This window comes from Salvelinus sp. IW2-2015, linkage group LG9 (genome assembly GCF_002910315.2).
Source record: "Salvelinus sp. IW2-2015 linkage group LG9, ASM291031v2, whole genome shotgun sequence".
NCBI lineage: Eukaryota > Metazoa > Chordata > Actinopteri > Salmoniformes > Salmonidae > Salvelinus > Salvelinus sp. IW2-2015.
In genome coordinates, this window is record NC_036849.1 from 24,027,660 (window position 1) to 24,055,651 (window position 27,992).

At 43.1% G+C, this 27,992-nt stretch overlaps 1 long non-coding RNA gene across 1 annotated transcript; it reads left to right on the plus strand.

Annotated features, from left to right (window-relative positions):
- Positions 1-9: 9 nt before the first annotated feature.
- LOC139028208 (uncharacterized) lies at positions 10-27,992 on the plus strand. The gene is made up of 4 exons (XR_011480400.1): positions 10-259; positions 681-761; positions 22,879-23,087; positions 27,418-27,992. It is a non-coding gene; the product is annotated as an uncharacterized lncRNA (long non-coding RNA).

Consider the following 27,992-nt stretch of genomic DNA (forward strand, 5'->3'; position numbering starts at 1 on the left):
GGTAATGTAGCTTTGTTATTTTGACTAGAATGTAGCCTGAGGGAGTGGTTCTCTCTAGATCATCTCCCCACAAGTTATCCAAATGTCTGAAAGAAGGCACGGAGTCTGGACAAACGACAGACCACTCAGTATGTGGTTATGTGTCTTTTAAAAGAGCTGAGAAATTATAACACCTTTATGCACCAAAGAAAAGCTGGGTATCGGGGGTGCGTCATTGTCTTGCAGTAGGATGTCACTTTTCACATGGAGCAGGATGATAGTAAGTCCCTGTTGTTATGTGCTTTTGTTTTGTGATGACTTTATTGGTAATGCAGATGCAACACTGTTATTGCATTTATTCTCAGGATGAAACTGAATGATTTGTAGACTTATGGTTAGAGAAAATGCAATTATTTTCAATAATCAGCTGTTGAAACTTGCAATGTATGACAGAAGGAATCTCTGAATTTGGCTGATGGTGCAGACATCTGTCCCTAACTGCCAATGTTGGTTTCTAAGTTTCTAGACAACATCATGACCATGATGTTCAAATCACAACCATTGAGACTTTTGACATTTATTCATATTCAATAATGTCCAAGTGCTTGGAGATTATGGTTTGCTAAAATACTGTCGCCATGGGGAAGAACTTGAAATGAACTAAGGAAATACACTAACTTATGATCCCCACTCCCTAACAGGAAGCCTGGTGAGCAACATGTACTGCTGCTGTTGAAGAGAGATCTGACGCAAAGAAAGACCAACAGTTTTAACAAATAAACGTCAGTGACTGCATGGGGATGAGTTAGATTGTTGAATTCAKTCTGCATATGATTTTGCATGTGAAGTTGTAGGCCTATTACACTTCTGCTGTTCAAACTGGAGTTCTATACCTGGTATTTCATACAAACATAGGCATAATGTTTTGTTCTGGCATCAGAGGTGAAATGGTTAAATGGAAGGCAATAACAAAAGGCAAATCAAACAAAAATCACATGGTTGGTAAGCTAGTACGGTAAACTACATGAAAGACAACAGGGGTCTTCTCAATAACAAGAAGAGGGATGGGGAACACAGGAAACACCCTAGTGATGGGCTTTAACTGGCCTCTGTAATGAATGTGATGTCCACCATAATGATGCGTGAGTTTGGGAGGCCACACTCCAGTCATCCGGGAGAGTCATGGAAACTCATTTGAGCTTTCATCCTAGACAAATTGTATTTACACAACCCTGTGAGCTGCTTTGTGCTATCTCCTCAGGGACCTTCCACAGCACCATACAGACAGCTCTGCTCTGCTGGTGGGGGCTGAGCCAACCCAGACACAAAGAGACCCACAAGGGATTAGAGAGAGCCTGTATGGACTAAGAAACATCAGCTATTTGCTTTAGTCATTCCAGACACATGAAACCGCCCTAATCTCACCACAACACCATAATGCTTCCAGGTAGAGGTGAGACGTACATGAAGAGTCTGGAAAAAGCTGTTAGCACAGGGTGTTGTCAGGAAGCACTGAGAATGATGAGGGTGTGTGTGTCTGTGCATGTCTGGATCACAAGGTTGCCATTCAAAGACCATGAAACTCAAACAAAGAGTCCTCTTTCACAATTCAGTGTTATTCTCCCAGTCAAAAAGTCGTAATGACCCTTCCACTCAGAGGCCTGGCCATGCAGAAAGAGACGGAGTCAACTATTTTAAATAGGTCCCATTGGCTTTTAAACCAACAAAATGCAGATGTTCTCAGTGTGGTGAAAGGGGAAAGCATGAGAGGCTGAGACGTTGTGAACTGAAGTCTCTGTCATTCTGCCTGACACATGGCGGGACCTTTTGAATCACCCCCTCATCAGCTGCCTCTGTGTGATTCATCTGGCCTGATGCTTTGGCGTGGCTCTGGTGAACCGAGGCTGTGTTAAACTTGATTGGATGTGTTTGAATTAGTGACTCACAGCGGGGGATCGTAGCCTCAACTTTACTCTAGTTGGCTGCTGCTTCTGCCCAGGAAAAGCAACTCTATAGTGTCAATAGACTCGGTACAGTATCTCGCAACAGAGTTTCAAACCCAGAGGTGCAACATTGTGAGACTTCCGGAAAAGCTTGCGAAACAGACCAAGCAGACCAGGCYGGGGTTTGAGAAGTCAATGAAAGAAGTGAAAAATTCATCCTTAGTTGTTAATTTTCTCAATCTAAATGCACAGCCTAGATTTGAGCCAATATCTTAAGTAGTTGAACATGTTATTACTCCAACCGCTGCGAAAGTGACAAACTGATACGTTTTCATTTTCATCAAAAATAACTTTATATCGAAGGAGTCCTTTTGATATGAGGCTCTGCACAGTTCAGCGTGAGATGACTGTTAGACCTGATGAGGTGTTTATGTGCATGATCTTAGCTAGCCAACATTGCCATAACATCGCCTACAAGCGTGATCAGGGATGGATTTCTSCCCATCTCCATACTGTACTGTCTTTAACCTCACAGTCCAACCAAGATGCATGAGTTAAGGAGATATTGAGCCAATCTTGGAGGACAATGCAACTTGAATTGGAAAATACTTGTGTATGTGTGTGCTGTTCTAAACACAAAGTGACTTCTGTCTTCATACTGCTCTCCACTCATTTTTACACTGTTCAGTTTTTGTGACACAGACTCAGACAGCCGCCACCGATTTCCTTTCCTAGGCTAATCAGAAACAGGTGAAGACTGTGTGTTACACCATCACTGTCTCTGAGTGATTGGCATGGTATAATAGAGTAGGGAGGTAGCCTAAACCATGAAGAATGTGGAGGCTCCTATAGGCTTGATTGGGTTCCTTCCAAATATTGGTGTTTGACGTGTCTGGGTAAGGGCTGGTGTGATCAGCTGCTTTGATAGTTCTGTGGTGGAAGGAAAAGCAACATGGGTCTGACTTCCCAGGGTTAAACACACATGAAATCTATATGTGAACAGTAGCAGGGAGGGAGCCCTTCCTCCTTCACCCCACGTCCCCATTCTACGCATATTCCTCTGGGTCCATTGGCATTCTCGGAGACTGACAGTGCTAATGTGTTGTCTAAATATTTCCTGTCACAGTTTCAAGACTTCTGTAGGATGCTTTTTCCAGCTACTGGGCTGCGGGCCACTTCTGATCCAAGAGTACCAAGCCCAGTCTGAGTGACAGAGTTATAGAGGATATTCACACTCTGGATATACTAACACCTCCCCATAAGTGTGTTAGAGAGCTGATAAAATCCCGGGTTGCCAAGCCAAGAGAGTGTGGGTATAGTGTAACTTGACTTCTTTCATCAAGGGGGGAAATATCATGTATTTTTGATACAGAAGATGCCTTTGAATCTTTGAATGTATCAACTTTTAACATCACTTTATGAATGAAGACAGCCATTTGGCCTAAAAGAGTAAATAGTATCCAGTTCTAAGCAGGGGTTGGAACCGGTTCAGGGAACAGAACCAAAACCGGAAAATAACAAACATTTGAGGAACGGTAACAGAACCGGGAACGAAAGTGATAACTAGATTTCCGGAAGAGAACCATTATTTTAAAAGCATGGGAACCGGTAAAAATGTAATTTTACCTTCAGTCCCACAAAAACACCATTCAAAGCACCTATGGCTATGTAAAGCACTCTCTGTCACTCAGACCCAGTCTGGAATACCTACTGTACATGTTTCAAGAAAACCACCATASTCCCTGTGCCCAAGAATGCCGAGGTAACCTGTCTAAATGACTACCGCCCCATAGCACTCACATCTGTAGTCATGAAATGCTTTGAAAGGCTGGTCATGGCTCACCCTTAACACGGAGGCCCCTGAGGGGTGCATGCTCAGTGCCCTCCCTGTTCAACCACGACTGCATGGCCACACATGATTCCAACACCACCATTAAGTTTGCCGACGACACGACAATGGCCATCCAAGACCACCCGAAAACCGCCCCTCAACCATCCAAGACGCCCCTCAACCATCCAAGACCCCCGAAAACCACCCCTCAACCATCCAAGACCATCCGAAAACCACCCCTCAACCATCCAAGACCATCCGAAAACCACCCCTCAACCATCCAAGTGTCATTTTTTTATTATTTACTTTTGTTAAGAGTATTAATATATTAGTGATTGACTGACCAGGTCTCTCCAGATCTCCCAACAATGGGTACATTTTAAATTAATTATGCTTTTTCAGCCATTCCTGAGACCAGAAGCCGGCTACCTGAGGGCTATACCAAAGCAACACGCTTGTTAGCTAGCTCTGGTCCTGGGCGTTGCGCTAGTCTCAGCGTTGAGCCAACTCTCGGACATTCAAATTTCCTCCATATTAGCCGCTCCTCAGTAGTAATTCAGTGAATTAATGATAGGCSTACTACTAATATCCTAAACACATAATGCACGTTATATCATGATGCCCAGAGATTCAAGCCTCCTCCATGTTCACCCCTCTACCTCGCTCTCTCCCCACCTCGCAAAATGTGTTGCATCTCGCACCCTAGACTTGTCTATCCATCAAGCATGTAAACAACCAGCTTCCCTAGTCCATAGACATCTGCTCTATCTGCACTGATTGGTGGCGTAATTTAATGAGGTAAATGTAAAAACGGTAAATTTCACAGGTTAAAAAAGGAACGATATAAACCGGTACTATTTTCTGGTTCGAACCGGTTCAGAAATGTATGCTGGTTGGAACAGTGGAACAGGAAAAAATTGTGGTTCTGTTCAGAACAAAACGATTGGAAAATTATTTTGGTTCCAACCCCTGCATCTAAGTATCCATCTATCATCTCAGATATGTTGTTTTTTGAGGACTTCCCCTCGAGACGTCCCATTTCCACTTTCATATTTATGCCATTTGGCAATTTATCCTAGCTGTTCTATTTTATTACTTTTTATGAATTAATGACTAAGACATTAGTCCTGAGCTAAACAGAAGGATATGTAAGATTGTTCTAGGGAGACCAATATGTGAGGCTGTGTTGCTATCTCATTCATACAGCCCACCTGGTGTTCAACCTTCCTAAGTTCTCCCATGTCACCCCGCTCCTCCCCACACTCCGCTGGCTTCCAGTCGAAGCTCGCATTCACTACAAGACCATGGTGCATACCTACAGAACAGCAAGGGGAACTGCCCCTCCCTACCTTGAGGCTATGTTCAAACCCTACACCCCAACCCAAGCACACCATTCTGCCACCTCTGGTTTCTTGGCACTCCCACCACTACGGGAGAGCAGCTTCCGCTCAGCCCAGTCCAAGCTCTTCTCTGTCCTGGCACCCCAATGGTGGAACCAGCAATGCCTCATAATAACAAAGCGATTTCTTTTTTAGAAATGTTATTAAAAATAAAAAACAGAAATATTTTATTTACGTAAGTATTCAGACCCTTTGCTATGAGACTCGAAATTGAGCTCAGGTACATCCTGTTTCAATTGATCATCCTTGAGATGTTTCTACAACTTGTTTGGAGACTTAACCTGTTGTAAATTCAATAGATTGGACATGATTTGGAAAGGCACACACCTGTCTATATAAGGTCCCACAGTTTACAGTGCATGTCAGAGCAAAAACCAAGCCATGAGGTCGAAGGAATTGTCCTTAGAGCTCTGAGGCAACATTGTCGTGGCACAGATCTGTGGAAGGGTACCAAAAAATGTCTGCAGCATTGAAGGTCCCCAAGAACACAGTGGCCTCCATCATTCTTAAATGGAAGAAGTTTGGAACCACCAAGACTCTTCCTAGAGCTGGCCGCCCGGCCAAACTCAACAATTGGGGGAGAAGGGCCTTGGTCAGGGAGGTGACCAAGAACCGAATGGTCACTCTGACAGCTCTAGAGTTCCTCTGTGGAGATTGGAGAGCCTTCCAGGAGGACAACCATCTCTGCAGCACTCAACCAATCAGGCCTTTATGGTAGAGTGGCCAGGCAGAAGCCACTCCTCAGTAAAAGGCACATGACACACCGCTTGGAGCTCACCTAAAGACTCTCAGACCATGAAACAAGATTCTCTGGTCTGATGAAACCAAGATTGAACTATTTTGCATGAATGCGAAGCATCACGTCTAGAGTAAACCTGGCACCATCCCTACGGTGAAGCATGGTGGTGGCAGCATCATGCTGTGGGGATGTTTTTCAGCGGCAGGGACTGAGGCTAGTCGTAGTCGAGGGATTGAACCGAGCAAAGTACAGAGATCCTTTGATGAAAACCTGCTCCAGAGTGCTCAGGACCTCAGACTGGGGCGAAGGTTAACCTTCCAACAAGATAATGACCCTAAGCACACAGCCAAGACAACGCAGGAGTGGCTTCGGGACAACTCTCTGAATGTCTTTGAGTGGCCCAGCCAAAGCTTGGACTTGAACCCGATCGAACATCCCCGGAAAGACCTGAAAATAGCTGTGCAGCGACGCTCCCCATCCAACCTGACAGCGCTTGAGAGGATCTGCAGAGAGGCTGTAATCACTTCCAAAGTTGCTTCAACATAGTACTGAGTAAAGGGTCTGAATACTTATGTACATTTTATATTTCCGTTTTATTTTTAATAAATGTGCAAAAAATTCAAAAAAACTGTTTTTGCTTTGTTATTATGGGGTATTGTGTGTAGATTGATGAGGGAGAAAAAAACTATTGTATATATTTTAGAATAAGGCTGTAACGTACAATGTGGATTAAGTCAAGGGGTCTGAATACTTTCTGAATGCACTTTATGTGGCTTTCCCACCTAGCTATCTTAAGATGAATGCACTAACTATAAATTGCTCTGGATAAGAGCATCTGCTAAATGACTCAAGTGTTAATGTAATATAGAATGATAATGTGTTTCTCATTTCACTGATGGTAAAATGAGAGCTTGTTTTTGAATGGAACTCGGGCACACACGGTTGCGCACACATAAACACGAAAAACCAAGACTCTGATCACAAAAACATGACAAAATAGCCATCAATATCTGCTATTGAGATAATTGGTCACTTTCGTCAATATGACATGAACAAACATTGGTACCTTTGTATGTTATGATTGGTCCATGTCTCAGTATGTGGCATGAGATAAATCATTGGTGTGTAAACATGTGATTGGTGTGTAAACATGCCACATTGTTCCACTACTCTGCACTGCCCTCCAACCCCAGACAGGCAGCAGCTGCATGGGGCGTCTGTGGATGGATTACGGCCTAGTAGAGTCCGTCCATTCCTCTCTAGAGCCTTCTAACACACAGCAGTCAGAGGAACGTAATGCACACGTTCAATGTGGTCTAAATCCATGCACAGTAAATCTCTTGGTGAAAGACTGAATTAAAACCTAGATGAGCGTTGGTGTTGTTGAGGCAGTGGTCATGTCCGAATGCCCATACTTGCGTACTACATACTTAAACTGTATACTAATTTTGGTGTTTGATCGAGTAGAATTCACTCCTCTTTTCTTTTCTGACAACCGCTAATAATCAGATAAATTGACGCACTGTACCGAAAATGAACGACTGGCAGGAATCAATGYAATCGCACATTAGATGACGCATTCAGAGTACTATTTTCAAAATGTCACGTACTATAAAGAACGCTAGTATGGGTATTAGGACACGGCCAGTGTTTTCTGAGCTGGAACCAGGATGTCACCCAGGTCAGAGGTGTCCATGAAATGATTCCAGTCCAACCCAGGTCAGGTAGTGGTCAGTAACCATGTCACCTGAACAATCAGATGTGCTGATAGARATATGGGAGATGTGTGGTTTCTCACTTATTTTCATTTCATATCCCTCTTCTGGAACGCTGTATAGACTGCTGGAACTCTAAACCATGCTACATAAAACTGCTGAACGCGAGCCTCTACTATGTTAAATGGTTGCTGCTACTGCTTGCATATTGAGACACTTCACCTAGGACTATTTCTAGATGCTATAAAAAATGACTTAAACATTGCCCAGCCATAATATCATCTTATTTGATGTTTTCTTGTCACACACACCGGATAAGTGTAGTGACATGTTTTTTTACAGATTCAGCAATGGCGGCATGGTGCCCCTGGAGCAAATTAGGGTTGAGTGCCTTGCTCAAGGACTCAGTTATTCAAACCAGCAACCTTTTAGTTACTGGCTTAACGCTCTAACCGCAAAGCTACTTGCTATCAATCCAATTCACCTGTCCATGTTATATGAGGACCATGTCCACCCTTTATCTCCTATAACATCATGATAGTGATTTACTCCAGGGTCTGAGGGGTGAAGGCCAACCATGCTCCAGCCATCCCCCGTTCTCTCCACATCAGTGATAAGTGATTTACTCCAGGGTCTGAGGGGTGAAGGCCAACATGCTCCAGCCATCCCCCGTTCTCTCCACATCTGATAGTGATTTACTCCAGGGTCTGAGGGGTGAAGGCCAACCATGCTCCAGCCTCCCCCGTTCTCTCCACATCCTGATAGTGATTTACTCCAGGGTCTGAGGGGTGAAGGCCAACCATGCTCCAGCCATCCCCGTTCTCTCCACATCCTGTAGTGATTTACTCCAGGGTCTGAGGGGTGAAGGCCAACCATGCTCCAGCCATCCCCCGTCTCTCCACATCATGATAGTGATTTACTCCAGGGTCTGAGGGGTGAAGGCCAATCCAATTGCTCCCGGCCATCCCCCGTTCTCTCCACATCCTGATAGTGATTTGTATCTCCAGAGGGTCTCTGACAGGATTAGAGCCTTGCTGTGCTCACTGCTCACTCCATCCCCTTCTCTGACGTGGCCTGGGCTGGTCTGCATGTTGAACTCTTCACTGACAGAGCGTTGGACATGTTTTTTTTCCAGGGGGAAAAGCCATCTTCTCCCTCTGATCCCCTTCAAGGGAATACTACATACCACAAAGCTGGAGGCTTCTACTAAAGTATGTGTTCTATGGAATTTCCTTTTGATGGCTCACTTCAAACATCTGAGTTCCACATGAGACAAATCATCTGCTGGATCCTCAACTCTGGGATCCACGTCACATCCATCTCCACACATCTACGTTTAAGATACATGTAAATTAATGCCATGACGGTGTAGTACTTAGGAATACTGTACAATATATCTCTATTATATGTTACGAACATTTCACGTTTGGAATTTCTGTATGCCATGCGAAAATGACACCTTAGATTCATTTCGATGTTAGCCCATCTCATGACACCTGACAATGGTTGTGAGACATTAGGGCCTCATCTGAGCCATACATGCCACGGAACATAGATTTATTATGGTTTTCATTATTTTTGGGGGAGGATACTCTGTGGCTATAATGCATGATGAGAATAATGGATGGATTCCTTTAAATCCAAGTTTTGCAATAAAAGTATTAAATAGAGAATKATGAATTTCTTGAGAAGACAAACGATACTCGATTAGACATGAAAGTCATGTTAATTTCCGTGTCTGTAGTTTCATTGATATAGTTATTAATCATGCTTAATCAAGTCTTATATGAATTGGATGTAGTGGCAGGTTTTGACAGCAATCATAACTGAAGAAAAATGCCAGACGAGGCCAAAATGAATTTGGAAATAGAGGCCAAATGTGGAAATGTGATAGTACTGACCTAAATAGATTTTACTGCTTGAGTCTTCCATGTCCCAGACATATGGACAAGACATCAAGTGGTGCTTGCAAGACTCTGTCTCTTTACTGGGTCTGACATGACAAATACTTTAGTGTGGGCCATGACCTGCAATCAGAATGACACTGCTTCTGGTGAGGACACAGTGCCAGGTATGACATCACCCACAGGGCCAGCTCTCTACTTAGCCAGGCCACAGCTCAACCTTTCCCCCAGGTGACCTCCTCCCAGCAGATACTCCTGGTTCAACCTTTCTGCATTCTTCTCTCTGTGGATCTCAGGAAGCCGACCAGCTCCCTCCCTTTGATGTCTCCTGCAGGATCATACCACTGCTCTGCGGGTCGTCTTTGAAGACTTTCTGGGACAGAGATGGAAAGAGGGAGAAAGAGAGAGAGAGAGAGAAAGAAGATGGATAGAGCAGCTAACATGGACCCTGTTATTCTGCAGCAGAGTGGGGGCCATTATCTTGTCTAGACTAGACAGTTTTTAATGTATGACAGCGGGACCGGACCTCAGAGCCCAGGGGGGGGGGGCGTTCCTCCGTACATCCATCTGCATCAAAACCCATCCCCACCCCCTGGCCCAAGCATCTCTCCAGCAGACGCCATGGAGCTGTGGCCAGGATCGCCATGAGCTACGCTTAAGTCATGGAAATTATGGAAGGCACAGCTTGTAATTGGTTAAATGGTCAGCCTCACTCTCCTCCTTTCTCTTCACGGGCCCGAGGTTCAAACCAGAAGGCTCTGTTTGGGGCTGTAGAGAATGGGCCTTGTCTTGCTGTGATTTCAGGCTGCCTGACTCAGGCCCTCTCCTGTCCCTAACCACAGGGTTGATGTGCACTGCTGTTGGTCATGGAGGATTTGTCCTGAGGGGAGGTGTTTTGTGTCTTGTTTCCAGTGGGTAAGACAGACTGGACACCCTCCTTCTCGAGACGTCAAGTAGTAAAAGTTAAACATGGTTTGTGGTGAACACGATCAAGAACACTCCTCAGCAACAGAGAATGGAAAAATAGATGGTAACTTGATATGTTTATTAAGGGAAGGGGAATACCTAGTCAGTTGCACAACTGAATGCATTCATCCAAATGTGTCTTCTGCGTTAAACCCTACCTCTTTGAATCAGAGAGGTGCGGGGGGCTGCTTTAATCGACATCATCAGCGCCTGGGGAGCAGTTTTTCCACCTTTGCCGGCTCAGGGATTCGAACCAGCGACCTTTCGTTTACTGGCCCAATTCTCTTAACCGCTAGGCTATCTATGTCTGCATGGTTAGCCATTACTGATAAACCACTGAAAAAGTGACAAATATATATCAGTGTTTGTTAAAAGGTAAGCCAGCTCTTTTGGGGTTTTAGCAGCACTACCAATTTCTGTACCCTTCAGAGTTTTACAGTATGTTTACATATACAGTTCACATTAGATATTTTCCCATTTATTCAATTTACAGTAAGAGCATTGAAACAGGCCCAAGTAAGACATATATGCATTGGCATTGTACTGTAGCAAGTTTACCCACTTTCACAGTGGGGCATTTTTCTTTTTATGTCACAAAACTACACAACATGACCAAACGTATGTGGACACCTGCTTGTCGAACATCCCATTGCAAAATCACGGACATTAATATGTAGTTTGCTCCCCTTTACTGCTATAACAGCCTCCACTCTATTTGGAAGGCTTTCCACTAGATGTTGGAACAATGCTACGGGGAATTGCTTCCATTCAGCCACAAGCGCATTATTACGGTTGGGTACTGATTTTGGGTGATTAGGCCTGGCTCGCAAACACCTTAAGTTCCAATTCAAGGTGTTTGATGGAGTTGAGGTCAGGGCTCTGTGCAGGCCAGTCAAGTTCTTCCACACCGATCTCGATAAACCATTTCTGTATGGACCTCGCTTTGTGCACTGGGGAATTGTCATGCTGAAACAGGAAAGCACCTTTCCCAAACTGTTGCCACAAAGTTGGAAGCACAGAATCGTCTACAATGTCACTGTATGTTGTAGCGTTAAGATTTCCCTTCACTGGAACTAAGGGACCTAGCCCGAACCATGAAAAACAGCCCCAGACCATTATTCCTCCTCCACCAAACGTTGGCGCTATGCAGTTTGGCACTATGCATTGGGGCAGGCAGCATTCTCCTAGCATCCGCAAAACCCAGATTTGTACGTCGGACTGCCAAATGGTGAAGCGTGATTCATCACTCCAGGGAACGTGTTTTCACTGCTCTAGAGCTTTACACCACTCCAGCAGACGCTTGGCATTGCCCATGGTGATCTTAGGCTTGTGTGCGGCTGCTCGGCCATGGAAACCCATTTCATGAAGCTACCGATTTTATACACCTGTCAGCAACCGGTGTGCCGGAAATAGCCGGATCCATAAATTTCAAGGGGTGTCCACATACTTTCACACATACACTATATATACAAAAGTATGGCAGTTGGCTATTCACTGCTCTCAGGGGCTTCTCTTACAGTAATCTTCACATCAGCACGTGCTTGGCCTGCAGAACACCTAGGTGAGAGAGAAAAGCATGTCTCTGGCCAAGTCATTGTGCCAGTTAAGCATTGAAGCACTGTGAAACCAAACAGACCCTGGAGGACCAGGCGGGTTCACCCCCACATTCACAACAATGGTGTAGCAGAATAGAAAAGGGAAACCATATACTTATAACTTTATATACTTATGAAACTATAGTGCAATAGGATGACTGCTTTTCAGGAGGACTAGTTAGACACAATGGGCTATTTTCAATGCTTAGAGAACTATGGCTGTAGTTTTGGTGGTATACAGCCTGGTCTCATAGACTAGACGTAACATAGTAAATGTAAATCAGGGACACTCAAAATAGTATGATATGTTACGTTTGGTATGGTTACATAAGACAGAAGGTTCCTGAAGACAAAAACCAAAGTAGTGTGGCTGGTCGGTGTGGATGAGTAGACGTATAAGGTGAACGTCTAGCAACCCAAAAGTTGTGTGTTCGAATTTAAAGCCAGCAGTCCCAGTAGCTCTCCTCTCCAGAGAGGATTAGAAGTCCTTGGCTGTCTGATGGCATAGCCAGACACATATTCACTCAATCTCACTTGTCATAAACCTGTCACACAGCTGGTCGCCAAAAACACATACGTCATGTTGTCCTAAAGCGTATCGCTGCAATACCCGTCAGTCTGTGAAAATCCGAATTAGGACACATGTCGATATTGTATCATTCCTGCTGTTACGATCTAAACAACAGACTGCAACACAAGCCTGTAGAAAACGCAGGAGAACGAACTGCCAAAGAAGTTACGACTTAATTTGAATGCCATTACTTAGAAAGCCATTCGTATTTTTGTCTGTGATTTTGTGAAAAATAAGTGGTACACAAAACCACACATTTAAACTTTTATGTATTTGTCACACGTTGTAAAAAAATAAATGTTTTATTACAACATTGGTGGTGTGTAGTGTGTCACGCTSCAGTTCCACATTTCTTATGTTCCAATGTCAGAAGGCTGTCAAAGCATTTAGGCCATTTTTAGCAAGCATACTAAAAGAATCATGGCAGAGGGAGTGAAAGGTATGAGGAATAAAATCATCACCTGAAAACTCTGTGATTTGTTGTGATAGACCAATGGCATGGCCCATTCAAGCAACACTCAGACCATTGGCAGACAGACAATAGCTCTAAGAACATCTGTGAAAATTAAGTGTTTTTTCACCTTCTGCCCAGGTAACAACACCCTGGCAACAGGCGTCATGATTAGTCACAACTACTAATGGTTGTTGACAAATGAGCCATTACTGTCATGTAACCGTCAGCTACATTGTGTAACTAATGTTCAAATCACATTTTATTGGTCACATACACATGGTTAGCAGATGTTATTGCGAATGTAGCGAAATGCTTATGCTTCTAGATCCAACAGTGCAGTAATATCTAACAGGTAATATCTAGCAATTCCACAACAAAACCTAATATCTAACAAATCCCACAACAAAACCTAATGCACACAATCTAGTAAAGGAATGGGATAAGAATATATAAGTATAAAATATATGGATGAGCAGTGACAGAGTGTCTAAGATGCAATAGATAGTAAAGAATAGATAGTGAAGGATACAGTATACATTATATACATATGAGATGAGTAATGTAAGATATGTAAACATTCTTAAAGTGGCATTATTAAAGTGACAAGTGTTTCATTTATTAAAGTGGCCAATGATTTCAAGTCTGTATGTGGGCAGCTGCCTCTCTGTGCTAGTGGTGGCTGTTTAACAATCTGATGGCCTTGAGATAGAAGCTGTTTTTCAATCTCTATGTCCCAGCTTGGATGCACCTGTACTGACCTCGCCTTCTAGATGGAAGCAGGGTGAACAGGCAGTGGCTTGGTGGTTATTGTCCTTGATGATCTTTTTTGCCTTCTTGTGACATCGGGTGTTGTAGGTGTCCTGGAGGGCAGGTAGTTTGCCCCCGGTGATGCTTTGTGCAGACCGCACCACCCTCTGGAGAGCCTTGCAGTTGTGGGCGGTGCAGTTTCTGTACCAGACGGTGACACAGCCCGACAGGATGCTCTCAATTGTGCACCTGTAAAAGTTAGTAAGGCTTTTCGGTGACAAGCCAAAAAATGTTCTGCCACGCTGTTGCACCACACTGTCTGTGTGCGTGGACCACTTCATTTTGTCGGTGATATGAACACAGAGGAACTTAAAACCTTCCACCTTATCCACTGCTGTCCCGTCGATGTGGATAGGGGGGTGTTCCCTTTGCTGTTTCATGAAGTCTACGATCATCTCTTTTGTTTTGCTAATATTGAGTGAGAGGTTATTTTCCTGACACCACACTCCTGAGGGCCCTCACCACCTCCCTGTGGCTGTCTCGTCGTTGTTGGTAATCAAGCCTACCACTGTTGTGTCGTCTGCAAACTTGATTGAGTTGAAGGCGTGCATAGCCACGCAGTCGTGGGTGAACACAGGAGGGGGCTGAGAACGCACCCTTGTGGGGCCCCTGTGTTGAGGATCAGCGGAGTGGAGATGTTATTTCCTACCTTCACCACCTGGGGGCGGCCCGTCAGAAAGTCCAGGACGCGGTTGCACAGGGCAGGGTCAAGACCCAGGATCTCAAGCTTAGTGATGAGTTTGGAGGGTACTATAGTGTTGAATGCTGACCTGTAGTCAATGAACAGCATTCTTACATAGGTATTCCTCTTGTCCAGATGGGATAGGGCAGTGTGATGGCGATTGCATCGTCTGTGGACCTATTGGGGCGGTAAGCAAATTGAAGTGGGTCTAGGGTGACAGGTAGGGTGGAGGTGATATGATCCTTGACTAGTCACTCAAAGCACTTCATGACAGAAGTGAGTGCTACGGGGTGATAGTCATTTATTTCAGTTACCTTAGCTTTCTTGGAAACAGGAACAATGGTGGCCATCTTGAAGCATGTGGGGACAGCAGACTGGGATAGGGATTGATTGAATATGTCCGTAAACACACCAGTCAGCTGGTCTGCGCATATGCTCTGAGGACRCGGCTAGTGATTCTGTCTGGGCCGGCAGCCTTGCGAGGGTTAACACGTTTAAGTCAGCCACCAAGAAGGAGAGCCCACAGTCTTTGGTAGCGGGCGCGTCGGTGGCACTATATTGTCCTCAAATTTGTCTGGAAGCAAGACGTCGATGTCCGTTTTCTTTTTGTAATCCTTGATTGTCTGTAGACCCTGCCACATACATCTCGTGTTTGAGCCGTTGAATTGCGACTCCACTTTGTCTCTATACTGACACTTTGGTTGTTTGATTACCTTACGGAGGGAATAACTACACTGTTTGTATTCAGCCATATTTCTAGTCACCTTGCCATGATTAAATGCGGTAGTACGTGCTTTCAGCTTTGCGCGAATGCTGCCATCAATCCACGGTTTCTGGTTAGGGAAGGTTTTAGTAGTCACAGTGGGTACAACACCTCCTACACACTTCCTTATAAACTCGCTCAGTGAGTCAGCGTATACGTCAATGTTATTATCTGAGTCTACCCGGAACATATCCCAGTCCATGTGATCGACGCAATTTTGTTGTGGAATGTATCATGACTGTGTGTTAATTTGTTGTAGTTATGTTGTCATACTTCACCGTGTGAAATGGACTTCAGGGTCGATGTTACATCTTGTGTGTTGCTAAGAGTTGATAAAAAATCTTTAACCGTTATGTAAACCCACCTCGTAATGCTCAACATTTTTTGCTGCTGATAGTCCTTTCATTGAAGAAACACTGTAGGTCTAAACAGTATATAACATAATTTGCTGTGTATTAGCTTTCAACCCTCTGAAATCGTAATGTTTCCCCGTCTGTGCAGTAGTATGGTGGTGAGGCGGCTGGAACCCTGCAGAGTGCGCTCAACAAATCTCATACACACACCAGGACGGAGTTGTTTGTGTTTCCTTCTGTGAGCACGTGCTGGAAACCCAGGGATTGAGAACACAGTGGTGTAGAACCAGGAACCCTACAGTCTGTGGTCACCAAGCCTCTCGCTCCCTCTCCACCAAAGAGGCCCTGGACTTTTCCATCCACCAATGGCCTTCCAGAATATTTTACGAACCAACAATGCAAATATACCGTGGCTCCCATTCCTGATTTTCCGCTCATTAAAAAGTGCCCCAAACTTCCTCACAGAAAATCCCCCGACATCAGATTTCTCCCTAAAACAATACGACGATGTGAGGACTCGGCACTCCCCCCCGCAGTAACCTGCTTGTTCATCTGGCTGCGTCATTTTATTGACTGTTAGGAGAGAATCTTCAGAGCGTATTGCTGGGGCGTTGAGTCACACTGCACCAGGTCATGCACTGTGGTCGTCCATGAGAGAGCATATTCCTGACCCAGGAGGAGATCATTGGCGAGGGGTCATTGGCGAATATCAGTAGGAGTCTGTCTTTCAATGCCAGATGTAATTTCCAGCATCACATTTTGCAGGTTTTGATGGCTGTTTAGTAACGGGTTTTATGGTGTGTTGAATGTTGCTGTGAGAGTTGAATGTAGATTTAGCTGTTGGCAGATTTGAGGGCTCCAGAATAAATGCATTGAACACAGGAAATCAAGGAAAAGCAGCAGCATGTTGTCAGGTTTGGAGCAGGACAACTGTGTAAGATKAATCATCTGGCTTGAGCAGTTACTGATGAAAGGACATGTACAAATAATCACCTGCATCCTGCTGAAAATGGTGTTGGCCAGACCCATTACTTAAACCAGGGATGGGCAACTGGCGGATAATTGTGGGGGGAGCTCAGTCAGGATCTCTATTASAATTGTAGAATACATATGGTGTAATTTCGATATTTGGTTGTGCGTCATCAGTTTTTCTCTCATCAATTAGCCCATGTACATTTTTTGGGGGGGATTGTTAAGTTAGTTCAGCGGACAGCTATCTAAACTTATAGTAATCATGGTCAAATTACCGACCAGGGGCCCCCATTGATTTTACATTAAAAACTGCAAACATTTCTCTCCACCTTATGGCGGAGAGACTATACAACATTTACAACTATAAATACCTAGGTGTCTGGTTAGACTGTAAACTCTCCTTCCAGACTCATATTAAACATCTCCAATCCAAAATCAAATCTAGAATCGGATTTCTATTTCGCAACAAAGCCTCCTTCACTCACGCCACCAAACTTACCCTAGTAAAACTGACTATCCTACGGATCCTCGACTTCGGCGATGTCATCTACAAAATAGCTTCCAATACTCTACTCAGCAAACTGGATGCAGTCTATCACAGTGCCATCCGTTTTGTTACCAAATCGCCTTATACCACCCACCACTGCGATCTGTATGCCCTAGTCGGCTGGCCCTCGCTACATATTCGTCGCCAGGCCCACTGGCTCCAGGTCATCTATAAATCTATGCTAGGTAAAGCTCCGCCTTATCTCAGTTCACTGGTCACGATAACAACACCCACCCGTAGCACACGTTCCAGCAGGTATATCTCACTGATCATCCCCAAAGCCAACACCTCATTTGGCCGCCTTTCATTCCAGTTCTCTGCTGCCAGTGACTGGAACGAATTGCAAAAATCGCTGAAGTTGGAGACTTTTATTTCCCTCACCAACTTTAAACATCAGCTATCTGAGCAGCTAACCGATCGGTGCAGCTGTACATAGTCCATCTGTAAATAGCCCACCCAATCTACCTACCTCATCCCCAAATTGTTTCTATTTACTTTTCTGCTCTTTTGCACACCAGTATCTCTACTTGCACATCATCTGCTCATTTATCACTTCAGTGTTAATCTGCTAAATTGTAATTATTCACTCCTATGGCCTATTTATTACCTACCTCCTCATGCCTTTTGCACACACTGTATATAGACTTTCTTTTTTTTCTACTGTGTCATTGACTTGTTTATTGTGTTATTTGCTTGTTTATTGTTTATTCCATGTGTAACTCTGTGTTGTTGTCTGTGTCACACTGCTTTGCTTTATCTTGACCAGGTCGCAGTTGTAAATGAGAACTTGTTCTTAACTAGCYTACCTGGTTAAATAATCTAAAGAGCTGCCAATGAGACATGTCTAAGGAGCCCGTCTAAGACAGGAGAATAGGTGTTGCAGCTATACTCTATGCAGTCTGTTTTGACTGTGTCATGCTCATCAAGCTTCATCCAATTAATCAAATGTTATCTCAGTTGTTTCTGGTGGTGATTGTGATATTGCTGGACAATACCAGGGAGGGAAGCAGAGGTGAATGTAGATTTAGTTTCATGCTGATTACAGAAAACACTGTCAATAGCTGTTGTATGTCATGAAATTCGATACTTTTACAGTTAGCTCAGGTTGTTGGAGAAATGTTCTATAGTCCAAGACGTGTTTGGAAACTACAAACACGAACTTTCTGACAAAAAACAAGTTTGTTTTATTTTATATATACTGTATAAATATTTTTGGGGTTGTTTCCTTTTTCTCCCCAATTTCAATCTTGTCTCATTGCTGCAACTCCCCAAAGGGCTCGGGAGGCGAAGGTCATCCTCCAAAACGTGATCCGCCAAACMGCGCTTCTTTACTGCGCCCGCTTAACACGGAAGCCAGCCGCACCAATGTGTTGGAGGAAACACCGTTCAACTGACGACCGAGGTCAGCCTGCAGGCGCCCGGCCCGTCACAAGGAGTTGCTAGAGAGCGATGAGCCAAGTAAAGCCCCCCCGGCCAAACCCTCCCCTAACCAGGACAACGCTGAGCCAATTGTGTGCCACCCTATGGTGGGTCTCCCGATCACGGCCTGTTGTGATACAGTCCGGGATCAAATCCGGGTCTGTAGTGACGCTCTAGCACTGCGATGCAGTGCCTTGGACCACTGCGCCACTCGGGAGGCMCTGTTTTCCGATTATTTAAACTCTTAGATGAGTTCATGCATTGATTTGACAAAGTACGGGACCACACACACGCATAAATGTGTGCTCACACATACACATACATTTTAATGTGTATATACTGTACATACCACACACACTTAATGTATTTCCATTTCCTTGGCATCAGTAGAGTATTCCATTACAATCCGTGTCATGTGGAGAACAGCTAGAAACAGTCTAAAAACACATAAGGGCGAGGACCAGAATAACTACCTACTGGGCACAGGCATCAGTTCAACATCTAGTTTTGATTTACATTTGGTTGAGTTGTCAACTAATGTCTATTCTGATTAGTAGTAAACAGCAGCCGGTAGTTCTGGTTCCTGTGCATTTCTTCCYTCTCAAGACAGGAAGTCAGTAAACCTACACAGGCTTTTGGTCAAGCCAGACAGAGGAACTGCTTGAAGCGTTTTATGGAGGAACTTGGGAGTGCGGCTCACAGATGTTGAGTTTATCCAACAAAGAGGAGGGAGAAAGTCGAAGTGGGGATCGATGGCTTGTATTTGCTAAAATGCCAGATTGGTCGTAATAACCAATTGTGTTATTCTAGCCACAGCAGTGTTTCCTCTGCAAAAATGTTATGTATAAAGAGYGAGAAGCTCAATTCTAGTGCCCTTTTAAAAAGGAATTCTACTCCAACATGAACAAAAATAATATGATGCTGACACCATCTAAAATATATTTCCAACTCCAGAAATGAGCCGAATAACATAATGGTAAAATTATTTCAACAAATTGGACCGTACATATAGCCTATGCATGGTCCATATTATCAGGTATGCTATTAGCAATAAGCATGATCACCTGTAGCCCAACTGATGCAGCATAGTGGCTATAAATAAATAGGGTTTGCCTGTCTGCATTTACCCTATTGGGCTAATCATTAGCTAGGTCTCAAATATAATATTTTAACTAGTTAGCATCCTATGGGGAATTTTATGTCCCAAAAAACATTTAGCCCCACTCTCCTTTATGCACTCATGACTAATTGCAGAGCTGTAAATTGCTTAGCTATGAAGCTGCTAAAAACTGGGTTTAAAATGGTGCAGTTCACTCATATTTAGGAGTTGAAAAATAAATAAAGTAGAAATGGAAAGCTGGAATCCCCCTCTTTTTAACAAAGGCCATAGAAACTGCTGTTTTCCCATGATTGCAAGAATTGTGGTGCATTGACTGCTTGTCAGAGTGCAGGTTCCCCTCCCTATGGTACTCCTAACCTACTCCTAAATGTGCTTTGAGAGGAATATTTCTCTCACATAGAACACACAACAACAAGCTGACTATGTTAAATACAGGTGATCAACTATCCTATAATGGGGTTGTCAGATTTTTCTGTTCTTTACTCGTTTTGTTTGCAGAGGAAAAGTAAATGTGGACTGTTCTGTTCAAAGTGCACATCCACAGAAATATTTTATGTTTCATATTTTTGGGGAGTGGCGGCAATGATTTTGCTGTAGCGCAGCACCTCAGTTAAATGACTGCAGCGGAAAACACTGAGCCACAGAATGAGGTGTGTGGACAGGACACTAAGCTGGCCAGTTGAGTGGTCTCTCTGACATCGTTACCTTTTATTAAGATATACGAAATACAAGAGACGAGAGGATCATGCGACAGTGACTTATGTACTATTAAACTGTGCTTCTATTTGTTATTTCTGGTACTTTACACTCCGAAGAGTTCAAGGGTCACAGAGGATACCTGGGGTGAGAAGTAGCCAGTCGCTAAAGAAAACAAAGTTTTCCAGTAACCATTATCAACTGAACACACACAGACAGGGACCCAACAGAAAGGCCATAGAGGAAGTTAGGTCTGGTTAGAAACAGTGGGAGAGCAACCCAAATGTTAGTGAGTGAGAGAATCCCTCCCTGATCATTGTTGGCGCACAAGTAAAATATCACCATAAAATATTGGTCTTAAAAGTGCAGTTAAGCTTAGTCTTGGCAAGAGCAGCTTGGACAGTATGGGTTTCGATTTCTCGATCAACGTTACAGTGTGCTAGTGATATCAGGGCCCATAAAGCCCAGTGAAGAGCTGCTCAGGTGCCTCTGTTTCTCGGCACTAGGTGTCACTGTTCCTCTGCTGTCTCACCAGTCCCCTCAGCCCCCTCAGCCAGTGAAAGACAGGGATGCTAAGTGCAGCTTTCACACAGAATCACCCCTGATTTCATTTCAAGGCTTCTCTCTCTCGCCACCACTTCCCAGACCCCCGTCTGTCCTTCTGTCTGTGTGTCTGTCTGGTGAGAGAATCCACACTGCAAAACATTCCGCCTGGCGCCCCAGAGAGTGGACGTTAGTTTTTCCACTACCACACACTTCACCTTCTGGTAACCCCCATTTAAACCCTGGACCTCCAGAGATAATCTGTCTGAAMAAGGGCTCCAACGATGACTGAGCCAGTCTGCCTTCTCCATATGAGTTGTTTGATATGCAGCAGCATGGACCACTGAATGGAAAATTATGTTCATGTTGTGCTAGGCAGAACACCTCCTGTGTGACCGACTATAATGGGCTATACCTCTGCCCCTTATTATGACAGACAGCAGCTGTTATTTTCATACTCCTATGAAAATAAACTCACTCTGTACTCAATGTACATTTCTCTACCATTTTCTCTTGTTGCCTTTCATCTAGCTACCTCCTCTTGTGCATTGACATTATTAGAGCAGTGATTTGGGTAAGCGTTCAACTCCACATCCGTGTTGGCCACTCTTATTTTCAAACATGTGAAAGCAATTTGCCATACTATGAGATCCCCCCCCAGTTTCAAACATATTTTCTGATGCTCCTGTACTGTAGGTCTATAATATGTGCGTGCCTGCATGTGTTGCATTCATTTCTAGACAAATACATTTTCACTAATCAATGTACTGTACTGCTCATTGGATTTTGCGTCACATTTAGCATTTTTTATGAATTTGCCACTTTTGTATTAACCAACGTGTGCCTTCCCAACATTTGTAAAGCAGCATGTCAGTTTGATTTACATTTATCTTGACTGCACTTAGGACTCCCCCACCTACTGTGCACAAATGCCAAACACTTTAAAAGCAGTTACTTTTGGGTGTGTCTATTTAGGCGGAAATCTACATTTTTGACATTACAGTTAAGAGGTTAAACTCTGAATACCTCTCGTAAAAATTACAATGAAATGAAATTCTGCTCAGATGAGGTAAATAAATAGAACATTTGGGATGGCAGCTGATGAGCTCTTGGTGTTTTAGTGGATTTCAAACGCTGAGATAATTTCAATAAAGTGAATTACATGTAATTGATGCATGCCAGTGCTAAGACTTCACTGGGAATATGTGTAATGACCAAACCAACAATGACGTTGCAGTAGCAAATAGGTAAGTAAATAACCTAGACCATAAGTTACTGTTGTTGAACCTCCTATCCAGTAAATCTGCCTGTTAAGTTAATTCATATTTATTATTGGAGTATACAGCCCGAGAACTTGGGTTTTATATGAGTTAGATTATAATTGGATATTATAAAATGGGTGGTTTGGAGTTCCCATTGTTTAGTCTATTCTGCCCATAATATACTAGACAACATACAGTGGATTTGGAAAGTATTCAGACCCCTTGACCTTTTCCACATTTTGTTATGTTACACCCTTTTTCTAAAATRGATTAAATATTTTTTTCCACTCATCAATCTACACACAATACCCCATAATGACAAAGCAATAACTGTTTTTTAGAAAATATGTCCTTTGGTCTGATGAGTCCAAATTTGAGATTTYTGGTTCCAACTGCTGTGTCTTTGTGAGACGCAGAGTAGGTGAATGGATGATCTCTGCATGTGGGGTTCCCACCTTGAAGATGTGATGGTGTGGGGGTGCTTTGCTGGTGACAATGTTGGTGATTTATTTAGAATTCAAGGCACACTTAACCAGCATGGCTACCACAGCATTCTGCAGYGATACTCCATCCCATCTGGTTTGCGCTTAGTGGGACTATCATTTGTTTTTCAACAGGATGATGACCCAAAACACACATCCAGGCTGTGTACGGGCTATTTGACCAAGGAGAGTGATTGAGTGCTGCGTCTCCACAATCACCCAACCTCAAACCAATTGAGATGGTTTGGTTTGGGATGAGCTGGACGGCAGAGTGAAGGAAAAGCAGCCAACAAGTGGTCAGTATATGTGGGAACTCCTTCAAGACTTTTGRAAAATAATTCCAGGTAACTACCTCATCAAACTGGTTGAGAGAATGCCAAGTGTGCAGGGCTGTCATCAAGGCAAAGGGTGGCTACTTTGAAGAAAATAACATATATTTAGATTTTCTTAACTTGGTTACTAAATGATAGAAAATAGTAAAAATAAAGAAAAACTCTTGAATGAGTAGGTGTGGTCTAACTTGACTGGTACTGTATGTGCCTTATTATAGGCAAGTCAACCCTGTTTTCATGATTTCTGGTAGATCATCTAAATAAATAAATCACATCACGTTTTTGGACTCATTCCGTTGTTACCTAATTAAGTAAAATACTATTGGAAATTTATGTTGAAAGTTCCATTTATATTTCTGAAACCTAAGTTGAAAGTGATGCTATTGCTGCATCCGTTGACCATAACTTTTGAATAATAGCCCAATTTATTTTGTATTAAAAAAAAAAGTTATTTTCCCTTTATTTAACCAGTTAGGCTAGTTGAGAACAAGTTATCATTTACAACTGCGACCTGGCCAAGATAAAGCAAAGCAGTTCGACACATACAACAACAGAGTTACACATGGAATAAACAAACATACAGTCAATAATACAGTAGAAAAAGTCTATATACAATGTGTGCAAATGAGGTAGGATAAAGGAGGTAAGGCAATAAATAGGCCATGGTTGTTACGTAGCAGAGCAGACAAACCAGAACACGCCATACACTCACCTAGATGAGCTGGATCACAGTCCAGGCCTAAGGGTAAGGGGAGCAGAACTGAGACATGAGCCAACTGAAGGTGAGGCTTCTACCGGCAATACTCACGGGTGGGTCGGCTGTGCAAGCCACCGGACAGGATTACTCTGTAAGCAAGAGACTGTTAACTTGTCCTCTGTTAATTAAAAAAATGTAAAAAGGAAGATGACAACTGAAGTAAAAAGAACATGTCATGCTTTTTCAATTGTTATGACTTCACTGTTAAGAACTTAATGTCATGCCGTTATGTTTGCACTTTCTATTGAAAAGGATGATGTTACGGAGTCGTTGATAGGTATTCGACTAGCCGGACTGTTCCCCGGACTCCACGTGTAGGGATTTGTACAATGCTTAACAAGGCTATTGAACTTGACATTGGTGTCTGACGTTATTCCTTTATCTAACATATCATACTGAAACAATGGTGGCGAAGTAATTACAACAGAGCAATTAAACACTGGAATGGTAGATGTGCAGAAGATGAATGTGCAAGTAGAGATACTGGGGTGCAAAGGAGCAAAATAAAGGAATCTGAAAAGACTCATATACCGCATGATGGTGTACTTACTCCATGCACATGCTAAAAGAAAGAAACGACGTGGCTAGCTAAGTGTGTCATTGTAGAAAAGTATTTATGATTAAAAAAATCTGATCGCTTAAAAGTTTTGTTCATGTACAGTTGAAGTCGGAGTTTACATACATCTTAGCCAAATACATTTAAACACAGTTTTTCACAATTCCTGAAATTTAATCCTAGTAAAAAATCCCTGTYTTAGGTCAGTTAGGATCACCACTTTATTTTAAGAATGTTAAATGTCAGAATAATAGTAGAGAGAATTATTTATTTTAGCTTTTATTTCTTTAATCACATTCCCAGTGAGTCAGAAGTTTACATACACTCAATTAGTATTTGGTAGAATTGCCTTTAAATTGTTTAACTTGGGTCAAACGTTTCGTGTGGTCTTCCGCAAGCTTCCCACAATAAGTTGGGTGAATTTTGGCCCATTCCTCCTGACAGAGCAGGTGTAACTGAATCAGGTTTGGAGGCCTCCTTGCTCACACACGCCTTTTCAGTTCTGCCCACACATTTTCTATGGGATTGAGGTCAGGGCTTTGTAATGGCCACTCCAATGCCTTGACTTTGCTGTCCTTAAACCATTTTGCCACAACTTTGGAAGTACGAATGGGGTCATTGTCCATTTGGAAAACCCATTTGCGACCAAGCTTTAACTTCCTGACTGATGTCTTGAGATGTTGCTTCAATATATCCAAAATAATTTTCCTCCCTCATGATGCCATCTATTTTGTGAAGTGCACCAGTCCCTCCTGCAGCGAAGCACCCCCACAACATGACGCTGCCACCCCCATGCTTCACGGTTGGGATGGTGTTCTTCGGCTTGCAAGCATCCCCCTTTTCCTCCAAACATAACGATGGTCATTATGGTCAAACAGTTCTATTTTTGTTTCATCAGACCAGAGGACATTTGTCCAAAAAGTACAATCTTTGTCCCCATGTGCAGTTGCAAACCGAAGTCTGGCTTTTTTATGGGGATGAATACTTTCATCCCCATTGGCATTTTTCTTATTTTGTTGCCCTACAACCTGCAATTCAACTAGATGTTTGGGGGGGTTGTATCATTTGATTTTCACAACATGCCTACCACTTTGAAGCGGACAAATATTTTTTCTTGTGAAACATACAAGAAATAAGMCAAAAAAATTSAAAACTTSAGCGCGAAWAATTATTCACCCCCCCCAAAGTCAACACTTTGTAGAGCCACCTTTTGCAGCAATTACAGCTGCAAGTCTCTTGGGATATGTCTCTATAAGCTTGGCACATCTAGCCACTGGGATTTTTGCCCATTCTTCAAGGCGAAACTGCTCCAGCTCCTTCAAGGTGAATGGGTTCCTGCTGGTGTACAGCAATCTTTAAGTCATACCACAGATTCTCAATTGGATTGAGGTCTGGGCTTTGACTAAGCCATTCCAAGACATTTAAATGTTTCCCCGAAAACCACTCAAGTGTTGTTTTAGCAGTATGATTAGGGTCATTGTCCTGCTGGAAGGTGAACCTGCGTCCAAATCTCAAATCTCTGGAAGACTGAAACAGGTTTCCCTCAAGAATTTCCCTGTATGTAGCGGCATCCATCAGTTTCCCTGTCCCTGCCGATGAAAAACATCGGGGATGATGTTCTTGGGGTGATGAGAGGTGTTGGGTTTGTGCAAGACATAGCGTTTTCCTTGATGGCCAAAAAGCTACATTTTAGTCTCATCTGACCAGAGTACCTTCTTCSATATGTTTGGGGAGTCTCCCACATGCCTTTTGGCRAACACCAAACGCACCCCCTGAACTATGTTAAACTGCAATCAAGATTAAAGACCAGTAAAAGAACAGCATCTTTCCTGATCTCCGGAGCATAATCTCCATATCTTTGCCTACTCACACCAGTGATAATTCCCTGATGTTTTCATCCTTTTCAACACACCGTCACAATATGGGAATGATTCAAGGCTGCAAGTTCATTTGCAGTAGGACCAATAGAAAAATCATATCAGATTTTGGAACCAGTCCTATTGGACTCGTACAGGATTCTATCTTATAGGATAAAAACCTAGAGGATAGGTTCGATTTTCTTTTTTATTGCTCTGAAAACTTTCTTGAGCGTTCTTCATGGATGAATTAGATTTATGTCCCTCCTGGCTGAAAAGAAAGGTTAGCTGTTATTTATATCTTAGAGATATGGAGAAGAAAGTTCTCCCATATTGCCCTAAGTCATTGTATTGGAACGAGGTAGGCCTTTGCTGACTGTGAATCTCATATTTCAGAAGGACTTTGAAGAACGAGAGAAAGAACTTCCATGCTAATCCTCCAGCGTGTAGACTAGTCCTCAGGGCAACTTGTTTAATAGTTTGGGATAGGGCCATGCTCGATTGGTTGTGACAAGTTGAAAAGAGAAAGCAGAGTCCGTCTCTCCCAACCAGTCCTTCTCACCACTGTGAGTTCCTGATAAACTGCTATCTGTCGCTCTGGTCTAGACATGGCAAGGCAGCTTTTTATGCTTCACTCGCCATACACACACACGCACACACACACACACACATATTTACACACACACATACACACATATACATGCATGCAGACACACACGCACACAGAGACACATTTAAGCGTGCATGCAGACACTGATACAGACGCACACTTACACACACAGATGCGCATGAAAGTCGCACACACATAATACATAGAGTACCAGTCAAAAGTTTGGACTTTTCCAGGGTTTTTCTTTACTTTTACTATTTTCTACATTGTAGAATAATAGTGAAGACATCAAACGATGAAATAACACATGTGGAATCACATAGATTTTAGATTCGTCAAAGTAGCCACCCTTTGCCTTGATGACAGCTTTGCACACTCTTGGCATGTGTGTACGCGACCAGTAACATTTGATTTGATTTGATGTTGGTTGATCATTGCTAGACAGCCATTTTAAAGTCTTGCCATAGATTTTTAGCCAATTTATGTCAAAACTGTAACTCGGCCACTCAGGAACATTCACTGTCATCTTGTTAAGTAAGTGTATATTTGGCCTTCTGTTTTAGGTTATTGTCCTGCTGAACGGTGAATTTGTCTCCCAGTGTCTTTTGGAAAGCAGACTGAACCATGGTTTCGTCTAGGATTTTGCCTGTGTTTAGCTCTATTCTGTTTCTTTTTATTCTAAAAATCTCCCTAGTCCAAGCTGATGACAAGAATACCCATAACATGATGCAGCCACCACCATGCTTGAAAATGTATACTGTAGAGTGAAACTCAGTGATGTGTTGGGTTGGATTTGCCCCAAACATAATCCTTTGTATTCTGGACAAAAAGTTAATTTAGATGCCAAATGTTTGCAGTTTACTTTAGTGCCTTATTGCAAGGCATGCATGTTATTTTTATTCTGTACAGGCTTCTTTCTTTTCAATCTTTTATTTAGGTTACTATTGTGCAGTAACTATAATGTTGTTGATCCATCCTCAGTTTTCACCTATCACAGCCATTAAACTCTGTAACTGTTTTAAAGTCACCATTGGCTTCATGGTGAAATCCCTAAGCGGTTTCCTTCCTCTCCGGCAATTGAGATAAGAAGGATGCCTGTATCATGGTTGTRACTTGGTGTATTGATACACCATCCAAA